Source organism: Panthera onca, chromosome C2 (assembly GCF_046562875.1).
Source record: "Panthera onca isolate mPanOnc1 chromosome C2, mPanOnc1 haplotype 2, whole genome shotgun sequence".
NCBI lineage: Eukaryota > Metazoa > Chordata > Mammalia > Carnivora > Felidae > Panthera > Panthera onca.
Window position 1 is genome coordinate 102,493,654 of NC_138347.1, and position 16,671 is coordinate 102,510,324.

Genomic DNA, 16,671 nt, shown 5'->3' on the forward strand with positions numbered 1-16,671 from the left:
TGCTAAAAGCAAAATAAGAAGAGAGACAATTGATTATATTATCTACACAGAAGAAATTAATTGTTTGGACATAATTATGAATAACTCAAGGAAATAAAGAGAATTGGTGATCTAAATATTTTAAAAATGCATTCTAAAAGATTTTTCTTGAGCAACAGCAGAAACTTTTCTCTTCCAAAGTTGATTGTTGTAAAATTATATATAATTATGTAAATAAAAACATTATTTTTCAGAGAGAAAAACAAAGAATCATCACTTGGGTTGTGAATGTATTTATCAACATTTAAAAAATATGGATTAATTTGTGATACCTATTAGGGACATGGTCAAGTTTTTTAAGTTCATTGGAAAGCACAACTAAGCAGTTTTCATGAAGACTGATAATCTTATACTATTGCTAACTTTCTGTAAATTTAAACAGTGCCTAAGATACATGAGTATATTCCGAAACCAAAATTTACACAAGATGTTATCTATTTTAATAAGGAAGTGTGACCTAAAATTTAGGGTTTTCAAAATCAGTTATTACTAATCACATTTTATCTGTGATAAGGCTTTCATATAAATCAAGCTTCAAAAAAGATCAATCATTATGTATATTCCTAAACTATTAAAACACTAAATAATCGATAAAATATTTAATCCTTTTTAGAAACACTATATGAGAGCTCCTAATATTTACTCTATCAGAAAAATGTGCAAAGACCACTCAATTGTACTTCACAGCTTACCAGTTTACCTTTTTATTAAAAAAAAAAAAAAACTGGACTCTAGCATTCAACATTAAATGCTTCCCATTGAATTTTATATACTCAATGCCTCCTGATGTCTATTTAGACACTAACAAAAAATAAGTAAAATTATTACCTTGGTAGTAAGAGTGGAGCTTTGTTTTGTGTTTTGTTTTCATATTAACATCTGATTTGTTTTCTAGGAACTAGATTCTCCATAAGGAAATAGAACAATTTATCTAAAAAATCTTCCAAAACTTGTAAGCAAAATACATTTTATATGTTAATATCCTTTGCTTGAGATACCAGCTTACCAGTTTTCTCAGTCTATGAAATTTTAAGATATAGGGGTGCCTGGGTGGCTCAGTTACACATCCAACTCTTGGTTTTGACTCAGGTCATGATCTTGTGTTTTTTTTTAGTTCTAGCCCTGTGTCAGGCTCTGCACTGGCATAATGGAGCCTGCTTGAGATTCTCTCTTCTAGCCTCTCCACCACTCGTGCTGTCTCTGTCTCTCTCAAAATAAATAAACTTAAATTTTTTTTAAGATTTATCCAAAACACATTTCACACATGTATTATTTAGTATGAGTCTATCTCCAGGTAACAGAAAGCACAAACAATAATTACACAAATAGTGCTTTGTTTCACATGTACCAAGAAGTCTTGGAGTTAAGTGGCTGCTAGATTAATCTTAGGATTTTATGGCCAATTATTTGTTGTTTTTGTTTTTGGTTGTTTAAATAAATTTTCTTGTCCTCTTATGCTCATAAAATTGTGCCATCCTATACATCCTGTTTGCTTTCAAAGTAAAAAGAAAGGGAAGGGGGAAAAAACGTAAGTACATCTGTGTTTATTGTCCATGGATATGTCAGAGACCCATCACCAGTAGCATGGAAAACTAGGTGAGTGAGTATTTGATGTTCATGGCATACATAGGCATGTGAAAAAGGGAACTAGTATTGGGTATATGGACCAAGAGGCTCTAAAGCAACCAAAAGCATTGATTTGGGTTCTTAGGGATTGTAATCTGGAAGACACAGAGTGAACCAAACTCCAAGGTGTGCTTCAAATTTCAAATGGGGAGTGTGCAGGTTCATATAACATAGTTACATAAATTATTTTGAAAGAATTATGATTGCTGCTGGCAAAGTTTAAACTATCTCCTACATGATTGGCTATTTATCTAGAAGTGTTACATTACCTCTCTTTCAGTCTGAAGTAGAAGGATGTGTTATGGGAAGTGGCCCAGTTGCAGCTGACAAGGTGGGGTTGAAACAAGTCAAAACTTCATGGAGTTCCAAGAAGTCAAACAGGATACAGGCAGAGGCCCTACTTCCTCAGTGTCCTTTTCACTTTTCTTTGAGTGGCTCTTTTAGCAATACCTATTTCATCTTGAATCTTCTCAGTACAAGAGTGAGACCAACTACAATTATTTCCAGAATATTATTAGCAAATATTTACAAACATATCAGAAAAATATAGATTAACAAATGGAAATCCTCTTTTGTCTGCTTTTATGAGTTTAATGGGGCACCCCCAAAAAGATACACTAAATGTCCTAACTCCTATTATCTTAGTATGTGACCTTAAAATGAGGTCTTAATGGGCTAGGATGGGCTCTAACTCAATGTGACAGGTGTCCTTACAAGGAAAGGGGAGAAGTAGAAAGAGAAGATGGCCATGTGAATACACAGAGTTACAGAGACACGTGTAAAGAGGAAGGCAAATATCACAGTTCTGCTCCACAAACCGTGGAATATCTAGTGCTACCAGAAGCTGTAAGAGGTGAGAAAGGATATTCTTCTGGAGGCTTGCGGGGGGGGGGGGGGGGATAGCTCTGCCGACACCTTAACGTTGGTCTCCAGAAACAGAATAAATTTCTGTTGTTATAAGCTACCTGGTTTGTGGCACTTTGTTACTGCAGCCCTAGAAAATTTATACCCAATGTCACTACTTCACAGAAATAATTTGTTGAATCATAGTGAATTTTTGTCCCATAAATTTCCCTATTAGTGTATCATATGTATTTTGTGGGCATTTATTGTTTGTCACTTGTTCATTGCCTCATGTTGCTTATCATCACCTGTAAGACCAGGAGCCAGAGTTGAAACTAACTTCTTGGTGGACTTTCACCCACTTCATCTTCTTGATCTTCAGCATCTTCTTGAACCATGGTGAGTGCATCTATCACTCTTAGTCCCTAAGGTTTCTATAATGCTGGTGTAATGGAGGCCAAGTGGAGCCTGTTTATCTTAAAGTAAAGCTTGCTTTCAAGTTCTGGGGTGTTAATACCTACCAAGAAAACATACTAACAATGCAGGATGGAAACTAATGAATAGATGGTTCCCTAAATTCGCAATTCTTTTTTTAAGTTTATTTTTCAGTTTTGAGACATAATTGACATATAACACTTTATAATTTTAAGGTGTGCAGCATACTGACTGGACAAACATACTGTGAAATGATCACCACTGCAAATTTAGTTAGCATCCATCATCTCAAAGGTATCAAAAAAGAAAACCAAACCTGTTTTTTTCCTTGTGATGAGAACTTTGAGGATCTACTCTCAGCAAGGTTGAAATATACCATAAAGTAGTGTTAACTATAATCATCACATTGTATATTGCAGCCCTAGTACTTATTTTATAACTGGAAGTTACAACATACTGGCCACCTTCATGTATTTTCCCCATCTCCTACACCCCTGTCTCTAGTAGTCACAGAGCTGATCAGTTATCTTAAAAGAAACAAACAAACAAACAAACAAAAACAAGGAAATGGAGGTAGGAGGTTAGGGAGAAGATTGAGTAGAGGGGTAAGAAAAACTCTATTGCTGTTGATCTTTGATACTTCTCACATTAATTTAGGTGGTAAAATATGTTTGTTAAATTAGTTGCAAACAATACTGATACTGTGTCATTCTTCTATACTGCATGAGATTTAAAAATTCCCCTAAAATCATTTGTTAAAATTAAAAAAAAATAAAAATTTTATGGCAAATAGGAGTAAAAACATGATTATTGAATCAGGATAAATGAAAGGTTAGATTTATAGCTATAATGGATATATAATCAGTTTGAAAGTACTGAAAAAATTGTGTAAATATGCACATACTTTTCTACACATTACCTAACATTCATTAATGTTTATAATTGTACTTGGGAAAAATTGTAACCAATTGCATATAAATGGCAATAAAAGTTTGTACTGGGGTTGCCTAGGTGGCTCAGTTGGTTAAGCGTCCAACTCTTGATCTTGACTCAGGTCATGATCTCACATTTTGTGAGTTTGAGCCCCACATTGGGTTCTGCACTGATGGCGTGGAGCCTGCTTGGGATTCTGTCTCTCCTTCTCTCTGCCCCTCCTCACCTTGTGCTTGCTCTCTCTCTCTCAAACTGAATACTTAAATTTTTTTTAAATAAAAAAATATAAAAGAAATAAAATTAAAAACAGTTTGTTCTGCATGTGAAAACCTCATGCTAGATTATTGTGTCTGCACTATGAATTTTCAATTTGTTAACTCTCCAGCATTTTAAACCTGAGAGATAAAATTTGATTCATTCCAATGCAAATAGAAACAAGACTTTCATTTTGGACTAGGCATAGGATAAATAATTTTCAAAAGGATATTTTAGATAGGTAAACATACAAATTTTTTCTTAGTAAAATTTCAACTCCTAGTAAGTGTAGTGATAGTGCCTGATTAGCCCAGCTAATGAGGATGAACACTGTAATATCCAAATCCTTGCAATATGGGAAAAGGGAGACAGAAAATACTGAGTTTCATTCTGAAAGGCAATATTTTATGTTTTAAAGGAATATTTATTCAGGAATTTACTATATAACTTTTTAAATTTGAACTATAGTTGACATAATTATTTTGTATTTGTATGCATTGTGAAATGGTCACCACAATGTCTAGTTAACATTCATCACTTTATATAGTTATATTTTTTCTTATAACTTTAAGAGCTATTCTTCTAGCAATTTTTAAATATGCAGTACAGTATTAACTGTCATCACCTTGCTATACATTACATCCTCATGACTCATTTATTTTATAACCAGACATATGTAACTTTTGACCCCATCACCCATTTTTCCTCATTCCTAAACCCCCAACTCTGGCAACCACCAATCTGTTTTTTTGATCTCAGTTTTTGGGTTGTTTGTTTGTTTTGCTTCTTTTTTAGATTTCACATATAAGTGAGATCATACAGTATTTTTCTGTTTGACTTATTACATTTAGCATAATAATTTGTTTTTGTTTTTTGGTGTTGTATGATTTTTAACCCCTTGTATTAAACCCTACTTGTTTGTGGTGAATTATCCTTTTAATGTATTGTTCAATTCAGTTTGCTAATATATTGAGGACTTTTGCATCTATGTTCATCTCTGATATTGGGTCTTTGTTTTTGCATTGTTTGGTTTTGGTATCAGAAAAATGCTGGCCTCATAGAATATATTTGGAAGCATTCCTTCCTTTTCTATTTTTTTTTGAATAATGTGAAAAGTATAGGTATTAACTCGTCTTTAAATTTTTTTGTAGAATTTACCTGTGAAGCCATCTGGTCCTGGACTTTGGTTTGTTGGGAACTTTTTGTTACCAGTTCAGTTTCACTACTAGTAATCATTGTGGTCAGATTTTCTATTTCTTCCTAATTCATTATTGGATGATAGTATGTTTCCAAGAATTAATCCATTTCTTCTAGGTTAATTTGTTGGTATATAATTTTTATATTAGTCTCTTAAAATCCTTTGTATTCCTGTGGTGTTCTTTGTAACTTCTCTTTCATTTCCGATTTCATATATATGAGTCCTCTCTCCCTCTCTCTTTTGATGAGTCTTGCTAAAAGTTTATAAATTTTGATTATCTTTTTAAAGACCTGGTTCTTAGTTTTATTGATTGTTTTTCCTATTTTTTTGGTTTATATTTTATTTATTTCCACTCTAATGTTATTTTTATTTTCTTCATTCCATTAATATTGGGATTTCTTCTTTTTTATGTTCCTTTGGGTGTAAGAGTAGATTGAGACTTTTCTTCTTTCTTGCAGTTAAGTTTGTATTGCTTTAAACTTCCCCCTTAGAATTGCTTTTGCTGCATCCCAAAGTTGTTGAATCCTTGTTTTTTCATTTTAGTTTGTCTCCATGTTTTTTTTTAATTTTTAATTTTGTTAATGTTTCTTTTTGAGAGAGAGTGCATGCAAGTGGGGGGAAGGACAGAGAGAGACAGAGACAGACAATTCTGAACAGGCTCCACTCTGTCAGCACAAAACCTGACATGAATCTTGAACCCATGAACTGTGAGATCATGACCTGAATCGAAGTCTGCTCAACCAACAGAGACACTCCTGTAGCTCTCTATGTTTGTTTGTTTGAATTTTATCTTTGATTTCTTGGTTGACTCATTTATTGTTTAGTAGAATGTTGTTTAGCCTCCATTTATTGGTGTTCTTTCCATATTTTCTTATGATTGATTTCCCATTTCATACCATTGTGGTCAGGAAAATTGCTTGATATGATTGGTCGTCTTAAATTTATTGAGACTTGTGTCTTAACATGTGAATTTTCTTGGAGAATGTTCCAATAGCATTTGAAAGGAATATTTGCTGCTGTTTTTGGATGGAATGTTTATCTGTTAAATCCATCTGGTCTAATATGCCATTAAAAGTCTTTGTTTCCTTTTTGATTTTCTGTCTAGATAATCTATTGATGTAAGTGCAGTGATAAAGTCCTTTACTATCATTGTATTACTGTCAGTTTCTTCCTTTATGTCTGTTAATATATATATTATATATATTATATATTTTATATATTTAAATGCTATTATGTTTGGTGCTAGATATTTAAAATTGTTATATACACTTTTTGGATTGATCTCTTAATCATTATGTTATGTCCTTCTCTGTCACTTGTTATAGTTTTGGTTTTAAAGTCTAGTTTTTCTGATATAAGTATTACTACTGCACTTTTATTTTTGCTTCCATTTACATGGAATATCTTTTGCCATCCCTTCATTTTCAGTCTATGTGTCTTTGAGTCTGATGTGGATCTCTTCTAGGCAGCATGTAGATGGGTCTTTTTTGTATCCATTCAGTCACCGTATAACTTCTGATTTAGTTAATTTACATTTATAATAATTATTGCTAGGTATGTAGGTATGTGCTTATTGCCATTTTGTTAATTTTCATATTCTTGATTTTTGTAGTTCTTTTTTGTTCTATTCCCTTGTGATTTAATGATTTTATTAGATTCCTTTATCTTTTGTACATATTATAGGTTACTGTTGTGGTTATCAGGAAGTAAATATGTAATATTCTATGTATTTAGGAGTCTATGTTAAGTCAATGATTACTTAAGTTCAAACACATTGCAAAAATTCTACATTTTTACATTCCTCTATGTCTTATGTATATGATTTCGTATTTTACATCATTTTAATTTGTAAGTCTCTTAAGTGGCTTTTATAGATTTAATTGAGTTTACTACTCTTGTCTTTCAATATTCATATTAGTGATTGAGATACTACATTTACTATGTGTTTACTTTTCCCAGTGTATTTTTTTTCCTTTTATAATTGCTTTCTTTACAAACTTTTCCACTTAAAGACATTCTTTTAATATTTCTCGTAAGGAAGTTTAGTATGATTAATTCCCTTAACTTTTGTTTGGGAAACTATTTCACTCACCTTCATTTCTGAATGTTAACCTTGTAGTATAACTATTCTTGATTGGTGATTTTTTCCTCTCAGCACTTTCAATATTATCATGCTACTCCCTTCTGACTTGCATAGTTTCTGCTAAAAATCAACTGCTAGACTTTAGGATTTATTTTCTGTGTAAATGTGTTTTTTCTCTGGTTTTTAAGATTCTCTTCATCTTTAATTTTTTCACATTTTAATAACTATGTGTCTTGTTGTAGACGTCCTTCTATTCATCTTATTTGGTATTCTCTGTGACTCCAAGACCTGGATATCTCTTTCCTTCCCCAGGTTTGGGATGTTTTCAGCTATTATTTCTTGAAATAAGTTTTCTGCCTCTTTCTCTCTTCTCTTTTGGCACTTTCCCATAATGTAAATGTTAACACACTTGATCGTGGCCAAGAAGTCTGTTAAACTGTCTCTTTCTCTGTTTTCTGTTTTCTTTTCTGTTTATTCCCTCTACTCTATTTTTTTTTTATTTTACTTATTGTATTTTTAGCTCTGAGAGATTTTTACATTTTGTATTTTCTTGTTAAATTTGTCACTTGAGTACATCCATTCTTCTTTTTTAAAATTTTATTTAAATCCAAGTTAGTTAACATATAATGTAAAAAATGGTTTCAGGAGAATTTAGTGATTCATCACTTACATATAACACCCAGTACTGATCCCAGCAAGTGCCCTCCTTAATGCCCATCACCCGTTTAACCCATTCCCCACTCAACATCCCTCCAGCAACCCTCAGTTTGTTCTCTGTATTTGAGTCTCATATGGTTTGCCTCCTCCTCTCTTTTTATATTATTTTTCCTTTCCTTCCTCTATATTCATCTGTTTTGTTTCTTAAATTCCATATATGAGAGAAATCATATGATATTTATCAATCTCTGCCTGATGACTTATTTCACTCAGCATAATACATTCTAGTTCCATCCACGTTGTTGCAAATGGCAAGATTTTATTACTTTGATTGCTGAGTAATATTCCACTGTGTGTGTGTGTGCGTGTGTATTCATCAGTCAATGGACATTTAGGTTCTTTCCATAATTTGGCTATTGTTGATAGTGTTGCTATAAACATTGGGGTGCATCTACTCCTTTAAATCAGCATTTTTGTATCCTTTGGATAAATACCTAGTAGTGCAATTGCTGGGTCATAGGGTAGTTCTATTTTTAATTTTTTTGAGGAACCTGCATACTGTTTTCCAGAGTGGCTGCACCAGTTTGAATTCCCACCAGCAGTGCAAAAGTGTTCTCCTTTTTCTGCATCCTTGCCAATATTTGTTGTTTCCTAAGTTGTTAATTTTAGCCATTCTGACAGGTGTGAGGTGGTATCTCATTGTGATATGGATTTGTATTTCTCTGATGATGAATGATATTGAGCATCGTTGCATGTGTCTGGTAGCCATCTAAATATCTTTTTTTTTTTTAACTTTTTTAACGTTTTATTTTTGAGAGAGCACGAATGGGAGAGGGGCAGAGAGACAGAGAGACGGAGACATAGAATCCAAAGCAGGCTCTAGGCTCTGAGCTGTCAGCACAGAGCCATGTAAGGCTCAAACCCACAAACCATAAGACCATGACCAGAGCCAAAGTCAAATGCCTAACCGACTGAGCCACCCAGGTGCCCCCATCTAGATATTGTCTTTGGAAAAGTGTCTGTTCATGTCTTTTGCTCATTTATTCACTGGATTATTTATTTCTTGGGTGTAGAGTTTGATAAATTCTTTATAGATTTTGGATACTAGTCCTTTATCCGATATGTCATTTGAAAATATCTTCTCCCATTCTTCAGTTGTCTTTTGGTTTTATTGCTTGTTTCCTTAACTGTGCAGAAGTTTTTTTTTTTTTTTTTTTTATCTTGATGTGGTCCCAAGAGTTAACTTTTGCTTTAGTTTCCCTTGCCTCTGGAGACATGTCTAGTAAGAAGTTGCTGCAGCCAATGTCAGGTTGCTGCCTATTTTCTCTGTGATGGTTTCCTGTCTTACATTTTGTCTTTCATCCATCTTGAGTTAATTTTTGTGTATGATGAAAGAAAGTGGTTAAGTTTCATTCTTCTGCATGTTGCTGTCCAATTTTCCCAACATAATTTACTGAAAAGACTGTCTTTTTTCCATTAAATACTCTTTCCTGCTTTATTGAAGATGAGTTAGCCATATATTTGTGAGTCCATTTCTGGGTTGATGATTACAGCTTGAAGTCCAGAATTGCGATGCCTCCAGCTTTGGTTTTCTTTTTCAGAATTGCTTTGACTATTCAGGGTCTTTTGTGGTTCCATGCAAATTTTAAGATTTTTTTTTGTTCTAGCTCTGTGGAAAATGCCAGTGTTATTTTGATAGGGATTGCATTGAATGTGTAGATTGCTTTGGGTAGTATCAGCATTGTAACAATATTTGTTCTTCCATTGTGTGAGCATGGACTGTTTTTCTGTTTCTTTGCATCTTCTTCAATTTTTTTCATAAGCTTTTTATACTTTTCAGCATACAGATCTTTTGCCTCTTTCATTAGGTTTATTCCTAGGTATTTTACAGTTTTTAGTGTAATTGCAAATGGGATCGATCCCTTGATATCTCTTTCTGCTGCTTCATTATTGGTGTATAGAAGTGTAACCAATTTCTGTACATTGATTTTATGTACTGCAACTTTGCTGAATTCATGGATCAGTTCTAGCAGTTTTTTTTTTTTTTGGTGGAGTCTTTCAGGTTTTCCGCATAGAGTATCATGTCATCTGCCAAGAGTGAAAGTTTGACTTCTTCCTTGCTGATTTGGATGCCTTTTATTTCTTTTTGTTGTCTGATTGCTGAGACTAGGACTTCCAACATCCCTTCTTCTTTCAAGTCCAGTGAATATCTTTATGATAATTACTTTTAGCTCTTTAATAGATAGATTGGTTTTTTACTTTGTTTAGTTGTTTTTCTGACATTTTGTTTTGTTCTTGGAGAAAGCTCTTGCAGATCACTTCCCATAGGCACATGTCCTCAATTCAGTCAACAAATTTTCTCTAGCCATAACCCAGATGTTTTGCAAACTGCTGCCACTGTGCAGGGTCTCTGACCAAGTGGTATAGTAGTCTGGCCCTTTAAGAATAAAGTCTTGGTTTCCTAAAGCCCTCCAGCTCTCCTGTAGTTAAGTCCTTCTGTTTTTCAAAGCAAATCATTAAGAGCGCATCTTCCCAGTACAGGTACCTACTGCCAGGGGTGCCCAATGTGGGGTCTGATCCCCTTGGTCCTCAGGGTGTATCTCTTTACCCGTGAACATTCTCACTTGTGGGTCACCATGCCAGAAGTTCAGTCTAAACCACATCCCTGGCCCTCCTACACCTCTTGATTTTTTTTAAGTATCCATAGTTGTGGTATCCATAGTCTGATAATTTTCTGTTATTTTCAGAGTGAAAGGCATTATATGTAGCCGTAGATTTGATGTGTCTGTGGGAGTTAAGCTAGGGATCCTTCTACTCCACGATCTTCCATACCTATGAGTGAGCAACTTTATTACTGTTATTTTGAATTCATCAGGTAGATTGCTGATCCTCATCTCATTAATGTCTTTTTTGTAATGTGTTGCATTATTCTGTAATTTGGAACATATTACTGTCTCCCCATTTTGTCTCTGTGTGTGTTCTTATGTATTAGCAAATCAACTACCTATCCTATTCTTGAAGGGACAGTCTCCTATAGGAGATGCAAAATGGAGCCCAGTAGCACAATAACCTTTAACAACCAGAGCTAGGCTCTCAAAGCCTACTTGCTTTGCTTGGGCTGCATCTGAGGTATAGGTGCGGGTGGGGCTGATGCCCTCTCTGGCTGCAATGCATTTGTGCTGAGACATGGGAGTAAGCAGGGCTGGTGCCTAGCTCAACTGCCATGTGTGGCTGCAATGCAGCAAAGTTATGTATGGGGGGGCGGGCGGGCTCTCAATTGGCCTGACTGTAGCATGCAGCTACAGTAGAGCATAGAAGTCAATGGTTCTGATGCTCATCCAGACTGAAATGAGCAGGAATTGGCAGTTCTGTTCAATCCTGGCTACAACATCTGGTTGTGCCGTGGGGATGGGTGGGGTTCTTAGCTGGGTGCATATTCCAACCCTAGCAGTTTAAAGGAATAGTTCCTAAATGATGAACATTGGCCTTCACAGGGTAGAATGAAGTCACAAATAGGAGACCAATCAGTGTCTCCGTCCCAGCTTTCTTCCTCTTCCTTAGTTTTTTTAAGATTAGTAAGTTGTTCTCTTTCACATGCAGCCTGGGTGCTTTTCAAATTAGTGGTTTTACACAGGGTCCTGAGGTGAGCAAATATGCACAAGGGCTCTTTAAGAGGTATTTCTTTATTCCATATAGATTTATGGTTATCTTGGATATTCCTGTTGGTTTTCAAAGACTAGCGTTTAGGGGGATCATCTTTCAAGCAGGATCTAAAGGTTAGGGTACCTGGTATGGAGGATAAACCCCTCACTCCTCAGGGAAAAGTTCCATACTTCTGAGATCCCTCCTGATATGTGGATCTATGTGGATTTTCAGCAACACGGTATGTCTGTCTCTCTTACCTGTTTTAGTGTTGTCCTTTTGTCTTTTGGAGAGGCTCTGTTTATCCAACTTTTTGGCCTTAGTGGAAATTATTCCATATGTAGTTATATGTTTGTTGTATCTGGGGAAGAGAACGAGTTCAAGATCTTACACCACAACTTACACCAACTCCCCTTAATTTCTCTTTCTGATCGTTATTCGTGTATAAAACTAACAAATTTTTGTATACTGATTTTATCTTTCAACTTTTAGAATAAGAGAATTCAGAATAAATGAATTCAGAATTGTTGGAGTGTTGAGGGTTTTCTATATGTAAAATCATGCCATCTGCAAATAGTGACAGTTTTGCTTCTTCCTTTCCTATTTGGATGTGTTTTAATAATTTTTTTTTCTTGCCTAATTTTTCTAGCCAGGACTTCCAATATTATGTTGAATAAAAGTGATTAGAGGGAATTTTTATCTTGATCTTAAAGGAAAATTTTTCAGGTTTTTACCATTGAGTATAATGTTAGCTGTGGGCTGTTATACATGGCCTTTATTATGCTGCTTCTATATCCTCTTTGAGACTTTTTATTATAAATTATGTTGAGTTTTGTAAATGCTTTTTCTGAATCTAGTGAGATGATCATATGATTGCTAATCTTTGTTAGTGCGGTATATAACATTGATTTTAGATATCAAATCATCCTTGCATCCCTGGAATAAATCACACTTGATCATGGTATATAAACCTTTTAATGTATTGTTGACTTTGTTTAGGCAATGTTTTGTTGAGGATTTTTGTATTTATGTTTGTTAGGGATATTTGTCATTTTCTTTTCTCATGACATACTCATGTAGTTTTGGTTTCAGTAATGCTAGCCTTCTAAAATGAAATTGGAAGCATGTTTTCTTCTGTTTTTGGAAGAGTGAGAAAAGGACTGGTATTAATTTTTTGAATGTATGGTAGAATTCACCAGTGAAGCTGTTCATCTTGGACTTTAGTTTGTTGTGAGGGTTTTGATTTCTTGTTCAATCTCCTTAATATTAACAGGTCCATTTAGATTTTCTGTTTCTTCATGATTCAGTCTTGGTAGGTTGTATGTTTCTAGGAATTTACCCATTTCTTCTATATTGTCCAATTTGTTGGTGTACAATTGCCCATAGACTGTTATAATCCTTTATTTTAGCTGTGTTTTTTTTGTTTCAAGTGTTTATTTAAATTATAGTGAGTTATAGAGTCATATTTGGTTAAGGAGAATTTAGTGACTTTTTCGTCAGATATAACACCCAGTGCTCATCACAAGTACCTTCTTTAATACCCATCATCCAATTAGCCCATCCCTCACCAATCTCCCTACGTCAACCCTGTTTGTTCTCTATCATCGGGAGTCTCTTATGATTTGTCTTCCTCTTTTTTTTCCTCCCTTCCCCTATGTTCATATGTTTTTTGTTTCTTAAATTCCCCATATAAGTGAAACCATATGGTATTTGTCTTTCTCTGACTTATTTTGCTTAGCATAATATACTCTAGTTTCATCCATATCACTGCAAATGGCATGATTTCATTCTTTATGATGGATGAGTAGTATTCCTTTGCAGATATAAACCACGTCTTCTTTATCCATTCATCAGTCGATATTTAAGCTCTTTCCATAATTTGACTATTGTTAATACTGCTCTAAAATTCAAGGTGCATGTATACCTTTAAGTCAGTATCTTTGTATCCTTTTTCTAGGTATTCTTTTTGATGCAATTGTAAATGGGAACATTTTCTTAATTTTTCAAATAGTTGTTAGTGTATGAAATTGTAACAGATTTTTGAGTACTGATTTTGTTTCCTGAAACTTTACCAAATTAGTTTATTATAAGAATTTTTTTTGGGGGGGGGGTTCCTGGCTGGTTCAATCAGTAGAACCTGTGACTTGATCTCAAGGTTGTGAGTTCAAGCCCCACATTCACCATGGAGTTTACTTAATTTTTTTAATTTAGTTTTTGGTGCAGTTTAAATTTTTTAGACGTAAAATTATGCCATCTGCAAATGTTTTGTTTATTTGTTTTACTAATTTGGATGTCTTTTCCCTTTTTTCTTGTCTGATTTCTGCAGCTAGAGGACTTGCAATATTATGTTGAATAAAAGTGCCAAGAGTAGGCATCCTTGTCTTAGTCCCAGGCTTAAAGGAAAAGTTTCAGCTTTTTGCTATGATGTTAGCTATGGGCTTATAATATATAGTCTTTATTATGATGAAATACATTTCCTCTGTACTCACTTTGTTGAGAGTTTTTATCATGAATTGATATTAAATTCTGACAAATGCATTTTCTGTTTTAGAAATAATTGGATGATTTTTATCCCTTGTTTTGTCAATGTGGTGTCTCACACTGATTGATGTGCATATGTTGATCCATCCTTGCCCCTCTGTAACCAATCCCACTTGATGATGGTGTGTGATCTTTACGATCTTGATGATAGTGTTTGCTAATATTTTGTTGAATATTTTTGTATCTATGTTCACTGGGATATTGGCTTGTAATTTTCTTTCTCATGTACTCTTTTTCTCATTTTGGGATCAGGGTATAGTTGGCCATGTAAAAGGAGTTTGAATGTAATCCCTCCTCTTTTACTTTCTTGCAAGAGTTTGAGGATTGGCATTAAAACAAACAAAAAAAAAATGTTTGATAGCGTTTATCACCATAGAGCAGTCTGGTTTTGGTGTTTTGTTGAAAGAATTTTGACTTCTGATTCAATCTCCATACTAGTAATTAGTCTGTTCACATTTTATATTTCTTCAAGATTCAGGTTATGTGTTTCTAGGAATTTATCCATTTCTTCTAGGTTATCCAATTTGTCGGGACATAATTATTCATAGTAGTCTCTTATGTTTTATATTTGTTTTGTGAGTTCTAACATCTCCTCCTTCACTTGATTTTAATTATTTGAGTAGTCTTTGTTTTTCTTAGTGTAGGTAAATTTTGGTAATTTTTCAAAGAACCAGCTCCTAGTTTCATTGTTATTTTCTGTAATCTTTTTAGCCTCTATTTTATTTCCACTCTAATCGTTATTGTTTTCTTTCTTCTACTAACTGGGCTTTGTGTTTTCTAGTTAATGTAAAGTTTGGTTGTTGATCATCTTGTTCCTTGATTTAGGCATTTATCACTATGAATTTCCCTCTTGGAACTGCTTTTGCTGTATAAGTTTTGGTATCTTGTACTTTAATTTTCATTTCTGTCAAGGTATTTTTTGATTTCTCTTTTCATTTTTTTCTTTGACCCAATGATTATTCAGTAGCATATTATTGAATCTCCACATACTATTCAGTATTTCAATTTTCTTTTTGTAATTGATTTCTAGTTTCATACCATTGTGGTATGAAATCATACCATTATGATTTCAGTGTTCTGAAATTTATTGAGACTTGTTTTGTGGTCTAAAATGCAATGTGTCCTTTAGAATACTTCATGTGCACTTGAGAAGAATGTGTGTTCTTTTACTTTAGGATAAACCATGTGTATTTCAAGTCTATGTGACCTAATGTGTCACTTAAGGCAAATGTTTTATTATTGGTTTTCATCTCAATGATCTAAGGGGAAAACATACATGCAATACTACAATAGGAGGGGACTTTATTATCCCATTTTAATCAACAGGTCTGTTAAATTTTATTTGACATATTAAGTACTCATATAAAAATAATTCTTAAAGCTAAAGAAATCACTGAAAGAAGAGGTTGCTACTGAGGATAATAAATGGAAACTAGCCAATTAAAGAACACTTCCCAACATTCAACTGAAGTACTTGATACCTAAAAAGAATCTAAAACCAAATAGCACTAATAGCAACAAAATGATTAACAACTAGAAAATCAGGAGACATTCAATATGCTAATTAATCATGGTCTTTGGCAAATTTTAGTAAATAGCAAGGATATAAAGCTTATTTGGGATTCATAATATGCAAATTATGCAATTGTATGTTTTATCAATTTAAATAGAGCAATTTTATAAACTTTATAAAAAGAAAGTAGTTGGCCATGCCTCCAATGACCACTTACTATACTAGAGGCTCCTGATTTAAATGACTTATAATAAACAAATGCTTTTATTTGTTTGCTACTGTGGCTCTTCTTTTTGAATGTACATCGGAATCACTGTTAAGGCTTTAAAAATTACAGAGAAGCAGGACTTTAACTCAGATCCACTGATCCAGCACCTTGGGTATATAGTCTGGGAATCTTTGTTAAAAGTTGAATTTTATGCCCAGCCAGGTTAAAGAATAGTTGCCCTATTAAATGAGTGTTGATTTTTCAGTTGGTCACTGATTTTCTCCTTATTTCCAGACCAAAGAAGAGACTTATCCTATAATAAGTTGGAGTAAGAAAGAGTGGTAAGACTGTTTTGGACACTTGGTTTACCATAAAATAAAATCCTGAAAGTTAAAGAGTGGCAAAATTAACTTGATGGAAATTTTGCCCATACCCAGGGACAAGGTGTTTTTCTGTATTTTTTAAGTACATGAATTATTTTATATTCTCGTTTTAAATTTATCAAATTTATAAAATTGGGAAATAGGAAAATAATTACTTAAATTATGGATCAGAAAGCAAATTAAAAATTGTGACACACTGTTTATACTTTGGGGCTGTACTTGCCCAAATCATATTGTCTATATTCTTATTTCAATCTGTAACCCTAAATTAAATAGTCCTCAATTCTGATTATATATTACAAGAAACTTAAACAG

General features: G+C 33.7%; 1 long non-coding RNA gene across 4 annotated transcripts in view; it reads right to left on the reverse strand.

Annotated features, from left to right (window-relative positions):
- LOC132682723 (uncharacterized) overlaps positions 1-16,671 on the reverse strand; it is a 95,688-nt gene that overhangs the window by 37,719 nt on the left and 41,298 nt on the right. For 2 of the 4 annotated variants that reach the window (XR_009611833.2, XR_009611832.2), the window contains one exon: positions 11,972-12,072. The exons of the other annotated variants lie outside the window; for them this stretch is intronic. This is a non-coding gene — a long non-coding RNA (uncharacterized LOC132682723). The remainder of the gene's footprint in view (positions 1-11,971; positions 12,073-16,671) is intronic. 4 annotated transcript variants of the gene reach the window in all.